Source organism: Neovison vison, chromosome 8 (assembly GCF_020171115.1).
Source record: "Neovison vison isolate M4711 chromosome 8, ASM_NN_V1, whole genome shotgun sequence".
Classification (NCBI taxonomy): domain Eukaryota; kingdom Metazoa; phylum Chordata; class Mammalia; order Carnivora; family Mustelidae; genus Neogale; species Neogale vison.
In genome coordinates, this window is record NC_058098.1 from 46,742,002 (window position 1) to 46,752,317 (window position 10,316).

General features: G+C 39.0%; 1 pseudogene; it reads right to left on the bottom strand.

The window, feature by feature from the left end:
* Positions 1 to 5,654: 5,654 nt before the first annotated feature.
* On the bottom strand, positions 5,655 to 5,828 carry LOC122916581 (annotated as a pseudogene).
* Positions 5,829 to 10,316: the final 4,488 nt, after the last annotated feature.

The window sequence follows — 10,316 nt, forward strand, 5'->3', positions numbered from 1 at the left end:
TTCCTCCTTTATAACTGAAGCTTGATATTATTTAGAGCAAACATGTGATCCACAAAAAGACAGCATTTCCCAACCTTCCAGCTGGATGTAGACATGTGATGAGGTCTTGGCCAGTGAGTTGAGAGTAGAAGTTTTGTGTGATATTCCTTCAAGAGCAGAGCCCCATCTTTTGTTTCTTACTTTGCCAGCTAATCTGGAACATGAATATGATCACTAGGGTTCCAAACACATTCTTGGGTCACAAGGACAAGGGTGATTTTGGGACAGTGGAACAAAGAACTTCAGAATTTTTGGAGCTGCCCTACCATTCCTGTATCTGCCTCCAGATTTATTTCGTGACAGAGAAGAATAAATTTCTCTCTGAGATAAGCTACTGTTCTTTGGAATTTTCTGTCATTCCCAGATGAACCTAATCCTTATTACCTTGCTTCTATATTGCTTCTGAGGCTCTGAAGCAACAGCAAATAACCTCATGCAACGGAACCTCTTTCAGCCCCTCCCTGGCAGATTAGGTGCAGGATTAGAAAGAACTATCACCACACAGTAGCACTGAGTGTGACGTTCAGGTGGTGGTACAGGGAAAATGAATGAAAATTCCTTTTTCTTTCTGGCCGCTTTTCAAATGATGTCCCTGTTTTAGCCCTGTCATTATCACTGGAGGTACTTATGAGGACCAGTGCTTTTATAATAATTTTTACTGTTTTCAAATTAGTCCTTCTTTCAATACCTCACTTCTTATTTAGGAGATGGGCTCTTGGATCGGCTACTTCTAGCAGCTCCGGGAGCTGAGTAAGGACACATTCCTGGAGTTGGCTCTTTCTTTCTCACTCTTCCTTTATTCCTCCCTTGGGTCCTCCTTCCATCCCCTGCCCAGTCTCTCTCTCTTCCTCTTTCCTTCCCCCGTTCGTTCATTTGTTCCTTCCTTCCATCTTTCCTGCCTTCCTCCCTTCTTCCCTCCCTCCCTTCCTTACTTTCTATTGAGTTTTACTAACACATAGTGCATCATCTTAACTGTACAGCTCCATGAATTTTTACATATGTAAGCACCTATATATAACCACCCCTCAGTTCCAGATAGAAATCTTTCCTTAGCCCAGAAGATTCTCCAAGGTCCCTTTCTAGTCATACTGAACCCTCACCAGAGGTAACCACTACTCTGACTTCTATCATCGTAGATTATTTTTTGCCTCTTTCCAAACTTCATATAAATGAAAACATACACTATGTGTTCTTTTGTATTTGGCTTCTTTCACTGAACATAATGATTCTGAGATTGTCCATGTTGCTGCTTATACCAGTAGTTTGTTCTTTTTTATTGCTGTGTAATATTCCACAGTATAAATATACCAAACTTTGTTTAGCCATTCTCTTGAGTAATATTTGAGTTTTTCCCTAGTATTTGGCAATTATGAAAGTTGCTATGAAATGTAGCACATGTATGTCAGTGAATTTAAGCACTCATTTATAAAAGGTGTGAAGAACTTGAGTCAAATCCTTAAAAATAAACAATAGTGAGATGAGCATATATAAAACAAGAGTTGGCAAACATTATAAAGAATTAATTGGAAATTTCAAAAATAAAATAAAAACATAGTCATATAGAAAAAAAAATCATAGAAGAAAAATCAGTGAATTGGAAGCTAAAAGTAAGGAATTCATACCTAGATGTAGAACAGTGATAGAGACTTGAAAATATTTCATATATCTGAAATATGCACTTCAACGAAAAATCAGTGGAGATATATAAGTGACAGACTGAATTACTCCAACAGTCATCTAATAGGAAATACAGAAGAAAAGAATGGTAGTCATGCCAGAGAAACTATATTTGGAGGAAACAGAACTTAAAAATTTCCATTATAAAGAAAAATTGTATGTCCTCGAGTCAAAAGGTTGCTTTCTAGTACCAAAGATGATAAATAAAAATAAATCCATGTTTGACCCATTATAGTGAGGCTGCAGAAGAACAAGGATGAACTAACAATCCTAAAAATGCACTGAGGCTCTGACCAGGTGGTGGGTATTAGAGAGGGCACAGATTGCATGGAGCACTGGGTGTGGTGCAAAAATAATGAATACTGTTACGCTGAAAAGAAATAAAAAATTAAAAAAAAATGTACTGAGGTTCTGGATTCAGGGTGATAGAAGTGTCCTAGATCATTAGCAAGATGGTTACATAACGCAGACATTTCTCAAAACTTACTCATTTCTATATATAAGATCTACACATTTCACCTTATATACGTTAACCTTGCTTTTAAAAAAAAGGTTCTTAGGGCTGGGTGATGAGAAGCCTCCACTCAGAATTATGGCTAGACTAACAACAGAGTTCTCATAGCTACGCAATTTTTTAAAAAAAGATTTTATTTATTTATTTGACAGAGAGAGAGAGAGAGATCACAAGTAGGCAGAGAGACAGACAGAGAGAGATAAGGAGAAGCAGGCTTCCTGCTGAGCAGAGAGACCGATGCGGGACTTGATCCCAGGTCCCTGGGATCATGACCTGAGCCAAAGGCAGAGGTTTAACCCACTGAGCCACCCAGACGCCCCCATAGCTATGCAAATATTAAAGACAATACAGCAATATATTCAAGGTGCTGAGGGGAAAATTACTTCTTTTTCTAGAGTAAAGACAACACAAAAATATTTTTTACAAAAATATTTTTCTATGGAAAGAACTTAGATGTCCATCAACAGATGAATGGATAAAGAAGATGTGGTATATATACACAATGGAATACTATGCAGCCATCAAAAGAAATGAAATCTTGCCATTTGCGACAACATGGATGGAACTAGAGCGTATCATGCTTAGCAAAATAAGTCAAGTGGAGAAAGACAACTATCATATGATCTCCCTGATATGAAGAATTGGTGATGCAACATGGGGGCTTAAGTGGGTAGGAGAAGAATAAATGAAACAAGATGGGATTGGGAGGGAGACAAACCATAAGTGACTCTTAATCTCACAAAACAAACTGAGGGTTGCTGGGGGGAGGGGGGTTGGGAGAAGAGGGGTGGGGTTATGGACAATTGGGGAGGGTATGTGCTTTGGTGAGTGCTGTGAAGTGTGTAAACCTGGTGATTCACAGACCTGTACCCCTGGGGATAAAAATATATGTTTATAAAAAATAAAAAATTAAAAAAAAAAGACGGTGAAATAAGTCAAGCAGAGAGAGTCAATTATCATATGGTTTCACTTATTTGTGGAGCATAACAAATAGCATGGAGGACATGGGGAGTTAGAGAGAAGGGGGTTGGGGCAAATTGGAAGGGGAGGTGAATCATGAGAGACTATGGACTCTGAAAAACAATCTGAAGGGTTTGAAGTGGCGGGGGGGGGGGGTGGGAGGTTGGGGTACCAGGTGGTGGGTATTATAGAGGGCACGGATTGCATGGAGCACTAGGTGCGGTGAAAAAATAATGAATACTGTTATGCTGAAAATAAATAAATTTAATTAAAAAATATTTTTAATTGTAGAAATGTTATTTTCAGATTCTCCATAACTTTTTAAAAGGTATCCTTAAGTAAAAAATAAAATCAAAACCATAGGAGATCATGGACTATAAGAAATAAAAGTGATGGGGTATCTTGCTGACTCAGTGTTAGGGCATGTAACTCTTGGTGTTGGGATTGTGAGTTAAGTCCCACTGTTGGTTGTTGAGTTTATTTAAAAAAAAAAGAAAGAAATAAAAGTGTTTACTGTTAATTGGTAAAATATGTTGGTAAGTTAATTATCAATTGACTATAAAACTAAAAAAAAAAGAAAAACAATTCTTTTGAGGTATAAGAAAGACAAAAGTCAAATTCTAAACAACAACAACAATATGAGGAAGGTATGAGGAAGGGAATGTTGAGTAGTATTCAATGGGTAAAATATGCCTAGGTTATTTTTGTGGTCTACAGAAAGTGAAAAAGATTGAATAACTATTAGAAAAAAATGTATAGTTACTTGTGCACAGTAATATCTGAAGGGCTACCATTAAAAGAATAAAACTTTCCAATGAGCAGAGGATCAAAAGCAGGAACATGTAAAATTTTATCAGTGCAACCTAAGGCAGAAACAAAGAGTGAAAAGGATGGTGATCATAAAAAATAAGGGGCTTGATATCAGTCAAAATATTTTAGTAATCACAATATGTAAATAGAATTGAAGAAAGAAAAAGACTTACCACATAAAAATTGACCAAAAGAAAGGTGGTGCAGCAATAAAATTTAAAGTGAGAAACATAAATAGGGATGATGATAAAGGTAACAGTCTACAATACAGATATAAAAATCAGTATATTCCTAACAACATGGCCTTAAAATAGATAAAGCAGAAACCAATGAAATTACAGAGAAACTGACAACCAGACATTTTAGTAGGATCTCCAGTTTTTGTCATGCCTGGAAAGACCATCCCATTTACACAGTTATAAAAAGTCAATGCTTTGAGAGTGCCTCGGTGGTTCAGTTGGTTTAGTATCTGCCTTTGGCTCAGGTCATGATCTCAGAGTCCTGGGATTGAGCCCTCATTGGGCTCCCTGCTCAGCAGGGAGCCTGCTTCTCCCTCTCCCTCTGCCTGCTGCTTCCCCTGCTGGTGCTCTCTCTCTGTCAAATAAATAAATAAAATCTTAAAAAAAAAAATAAAAAGTCCATGCTTTTTCTCTGAACACCCTGACTTTATCCAGGTACACTGTGCTAAAGCCTCACCATGGATTGCTCAGATCCTTGAGAGGAAAGAAAGTGTTTAATTCTCACCCTACATCTGCAGTTGTGCTATGGCTGTTCTTGGTTATTGGTGTTGGGGCCTATTATGGGGCCTCCAGCTTGTATCGGCATGGCCTTTCCCACCAGCTTCCTTATCTTCACCTCCTATCAGAACACCCTCCAAAGAGTCACACCATTCATTCCTCCATTATGTCCGTCCAACTAACCATCACTTCAGATCCATTCTGTGGATTAAAACTTTCACTCTAGATGTTTTCATAGCTCATCAATTCTCCCCATATTTTAAAAATGTTTGATGAAATTTACCACATTTGATCCTAGAATTTTTTGGTTCAATTTTAATTTTATTAAAATGTTGGGAGAATATTTCTAACCACGATGCCACTTTATCTGTAAATCCATGATGAAGAGTCCTGTTGACGAATAACACTTTAATTTTCTCAAGGTGAGAAGGGATAGGAAGATGGGTGAGTGTATAGTGTGTATACCTCTCTCTTCCGATGTACTCTTTTCTGATGTACTCTCTCTTCTGATGTACAACGTGTGGCTCCTCTTGTCTCTCATTACTTTGTTTTTCAAATACAGCAGAAGCACAAGTAGCAAACTGCCTAGAGAGGTAATTATTTGTGTGAAATGCAATCTTTTTTTTCTTTCAAAAATTTTTATTATTATTTTTAATATAATTTTTATTTTTTATTAACATATAATGTATTTTTAGCCCCAGGGGTACAGGTCTGTGAATCGTCAGGTTTACACACTTCAGAGCACATACCTTCCCCAATGTCCATAACCCCACCACCCTCTCTCTACCCCTCTCCCCCTGGCAACCCTCAGTTTGTTTTCTGAGATTAAATGGTTTGTCTCCCTCCCGATCCCATCTTGTTTCATTTATTCTTTTCCTACCCCCCAAACCCCCCATATTGCCTCCCAGCTTCCTCATATCAGGGAGATCATATGATAATTGCCTTTCTCTGATTGACTTATTTCGCTAAGCATAATACCTCCTAGTTCCATCCACGTTGTTGCAAATGGCAAGATTTCATTTCTTTTCAATTAGCAATAATCGCGCCTCAGATAAACCTCATTGGCTACGATACTGCCACTGCGCAAAGCTAAGATTTCATTTCTTTTGATGGCTGCATAGTATTCCATTGTATATATATATGCACCACATCTTCTTTATCCATTCATCTGTTGATGGACATCTAGGTTCTCTGAAATGCAATCTTATTTGAAAAATTTGAGACTTTGTTTTCCAATTAGAAAATATCATCTACCTCATAAATCAAAAGGGATAATATACCAAAAAAGATATTCAGTGAAGATTCTCTCCTCTTATTCTTTTCCCCAGTCTTTATGTTTTCCTCCCCATAGGAGATAACTACCAGTGTCTTATGAGGATGTTTTATGTAAATCTCACAAATACGACTATTTATTCCTTATTATGGTAGCATATTGGAACACTTCAACTTGCATTTTTACACTTCATCATATATCTTACAGACTTTTCTGCATTAGTTCAAAGGGAGCCTCCTCATTCCTTTTTTTTTTTTTTTAAAGATTTTATTTATTTATTTGACAGAGAGAGACCACAAGTAGGCAGAGAGGCAGGCAGAGAGAGAGAGAGGAGGAAGCAGGCTCCCTGCCGAGCAGAGAGCCCGATGCGGGACTCGATCCCAGGACCCTGAGATCATGACCTGAGCCGAAGGCAGCGGCTTAACTCACTGAGCCACCCTGCCACCCCTCATTCCTTTCTTAAAAGCAGTTATCATATTCTATTTTAAGGATCTGCCATCATTTACCTGACTGGTGCCCTGGTGATGGGCACCCTGCTTGTTATCCCAGCACAGCTGCCAACACTGCAGACCTCACATGTGTGGTGCACTCAGAAGAGGGGTGATGATGTCTGTGGGAATAATGTCTAGAGTTGAATGGAGCTGATAGGCTAGAGGATGTGGTTCATGCTAATTTGAAAAGCATTTCTTAATTCTTTTTAAAATTTAAATTCAATTTAATCAACATATAGTGTATTATTAGTTTCAGAGGTAGAATTTAGTGATTCATCAGTTACTGATAACACCCAGCACTCATTCCATCAAGTGCCCTCCTTAATGCTTATCATCCAGTTACCACATCTCCTCACCCACCTCCCCTCTAGCAACCTTCAGTTTGTTTTTTCTTTCTTTTTTTAAAAATACTTTATTTATTTATTTATTTGACAGAGAGAGAGACACACAGTGAGAGAGAGAGAACACAAGCAGTGGGAGACAGAGAAGCAGGCTTCCTGCTGAGCAGGGAGCCTGATGTGGGGCTCAATCCCAGGACCCTGGGATGATGACCTGAGCTGAAAGCAGAGGTTTAATGACTGAGCCACCCAGCCGCCCCCATTCTTAGCTTTTTTAGGCTGTACACCAAGGGGTGGGGAGTGTTCTCCTGTAACCGGTGGGATCTTATTGTAAAGTAGTAAATGTCCGTTTAAAAACGAGTACTATAATCAGGTATTTTCTGTGCTAACTGTGAGCACTGAATTTTGTTCCATCCTGAATAACTAGAGAAAGCAGTTCTAAGTTTGGTCTTATACCCTTGTGCGAAGTTGCCACCATACCTTTTTTTTTTTTTTTTTTTTACCTCCTCTATGTATTTGGTTTCTTTTTTTTTTTTTTTAAAGATTTTATTTATTTGTCAGAGAGAGCACAAGCAAGGGGAAGTGGCAGGCAGAGCAGGCAGAAGGAGAAGCAGGCTCCCCGCTGAGCAAGGAGCCTCATGCGGGACTCAGTCCTAGGACCCCGGGATCATGACTGGAACCAAAGGCAGCAGCTTAGCTGACTGAGCCACCCAGGCGTCTCTCTCGACCATTCTCTTACACCGTACACAAAGATAAACTCAAAATGGATAAAAGACCTCAATGTGAGACAGGAATCCATCAGAATCCTAGAGGAGAACATAGGCAGTAATCTCTTTGATGTCAGCCACAGCAACTTCTTTCAAGATATGTCTCCAAAGGCAAAGGAAACAAAAGTGAAAATAAACTTTTGGGACTTCATCAAAATCAAAAGCTTCTGCACAGCAAAGGAAACAGTCAAGATAACAAAGAGGCAACCCACGGAATGGGAGAAGATATTTGCAAATGACAGTACAGACAAAAGGTTGTATTTGATTTCTTAAATAAAGAGGTTTGTCCAAAAACAAATAAACAAATAAATTTTAAAAAACCCAAAAAGCAAAGCAATTCCACTCCTATGTATATACCCAACAGAAATGTATACAACAGTTCAACAAAGTACCTAAACTAGAATGTCCACTAAAACAATATTCATAATAGCTTTAAACTGCAATCTACCCAAAAGGTCATCTGTGATCCAATAGATAGGTAAATTGTGCTATATTCACATTATGAATGCAACAATGAGAATTCATGAACCACAACTATATGCAACTATGCAGGTGAAGTCTGCAATTGTACTCTTGAGTGGAAGAAGCCAGAACCAGATCTATTTATACAAAGTACAAAAGCAGGCAAGACTAATCTATGCTGTTACAGGTCAGGATTGTGGTTACCCTTAGGCAGGTGGCAACTGGAAAAGGGTTGGGGTTTTGGGGGGTGTTGGAAATGTTGTCTTTGTTGATCTGGATGCTGGTTTCATGCATGTTTTGCAAAAATTTATCAAGCCATTTACTTATCATATGTGTCTTTTTTTAGTGAATATTAAACTTTAAAGACATTAAAAGATAAATAAAGCAAGAAACTTTAATACTGACTACAAGTGTCCAAGATCCCATCTCCAAAGACAAATGTCCTTGTCTTTCACCAGCTCCTTTTTCTTTATTTTCATAAGAATTTCTAGGAATGCCAAAATCTATAAATGCAGCCTGGTGGTCACTTGGTGCTGCCTACATGGGGCTTCGACATCTATCCCCTCTGTCTGTCTTATTGTTGTTTCTCCATCATGTCACAGTTTTGCCAAAGATGTTTTATCCTAAAGGGTGGACTGAAAGCAATGCCCAAACAACAGAAAACAAGGCTGACACAACTAACTTAAAATTCTTGCAAACTTTTGTGAAGGAAATGTAGGAAACTACAATACAAGAAAGAAAGACTTGAAAAGGACTATAATAAAAAAAATAAATATATAAAATAAAAAAAGAAAAGGACTATAAGCTGCTGCTACTCCTATGGTCCACCCGGCCATGATCCTTCACCTTGGAGTCCCTCTGAGCCATGATCTCCACCTTCATTCCCGACACCAGAATCTCCTCCACTTTGTCTCCCTTCTCTGTGTACATGTTCTTAAGTCCCAGGAAATGAAAGATCCAGTGCCAGTCTTGCTGGTGTCAGTGGAGATGGTCTGTGCTCTAATAACGATAACATTTTTCAGCTTTAAACGTTTAAGCATTGAGATTAATATCTCAGTCTGAGAGGCTTCATTTAGTAACAGTGAAATAAGTATTTTCCTGCCTCATCTCGGTGTGATTAGAATGACCTTACCGAGGGGCACCTGGGTGGCTCGGTGAATCAAGTCTCTGCCTCCAGCTCAAGTCATGATCTCAAGGTCCTGGAATCGAGCCCTGCGTCAGCCTCTCTGCTCAGTGGGGAGCCTGCTTTCCCCTCTCTCTGCCTGCCTCTCTGCCTACTTCTGATCTCTCTCTGTCAAATAAATAAAATCTTAAAAAAAAAATAAAGAAGGACATTACTGAAATGGTCTCTCCTGGAACAAAGGAATGGGCCTTACCACGAACAAATATCATCTTCCACTTTGGATTCTTTTTTTTTTTTAAAGATTTTATTTATTTATTAGAGAGAGAGAGGGAGAGAGAGCAAGCACAGGCAGACAGAATGGCAGGCAAAGGGAGAGGGAGAAGCAGGCTCCCTGCCAAGCAAGGAGCCTGATGTGGGACTCGATCCCAGGACGCTGGGATCATGACCTGAGCCGAAGGCAGCTGCTTAACCAACTGAGCCACCCAGGCGTCCCCCACTTTGGATTCTTAAAGTTGTTTATATATATAAAAAAATAGTTGCTTATGACCCCGCCCACCTCACTCTACATACACACAAAGGACAATGCTATATCAAGCACACATATGTTGTATCGTTCATCTTCTCTGTGATAATGTAACTTAACAAATTATCCTCAGATTTCAGAGGTTCACAGCAACAAATATATATTTCCCTTGTTCTAGATCTATGGTTCAGCTATAATGGCTCTCACTCAGGTTATGGGGTTTAATACTACTTCGTGTAGCTCTCATTCTAGGACCCAGAACGAGGGAGGAATGGGCACCTTGGACTCCTTTTTTGACAACAAGCAGGAGTTCAAAAGTAATCGTACGAAATTCCAATACCTTTTAAAACATCTGCTTGGAACTGGGGGCACTGCCTATGTCCCATTGGGCAAAGCCAATATAAAAGTCATATAGCCAAGTCTAATGTCAGAAAAGGGAAGAAACTTCTGTTGGGAAGGAGGAGAGAGTGAATATTTGCTGAACAATGGTTTATGTGAGCACACTCCTTATATGGTATTATACAGTGTTATCCAATGTGTGAACTAGAGGTACAGAAACATACGAATCATCTCTGCTCTGGGCAATATGGTGGAACCAACTA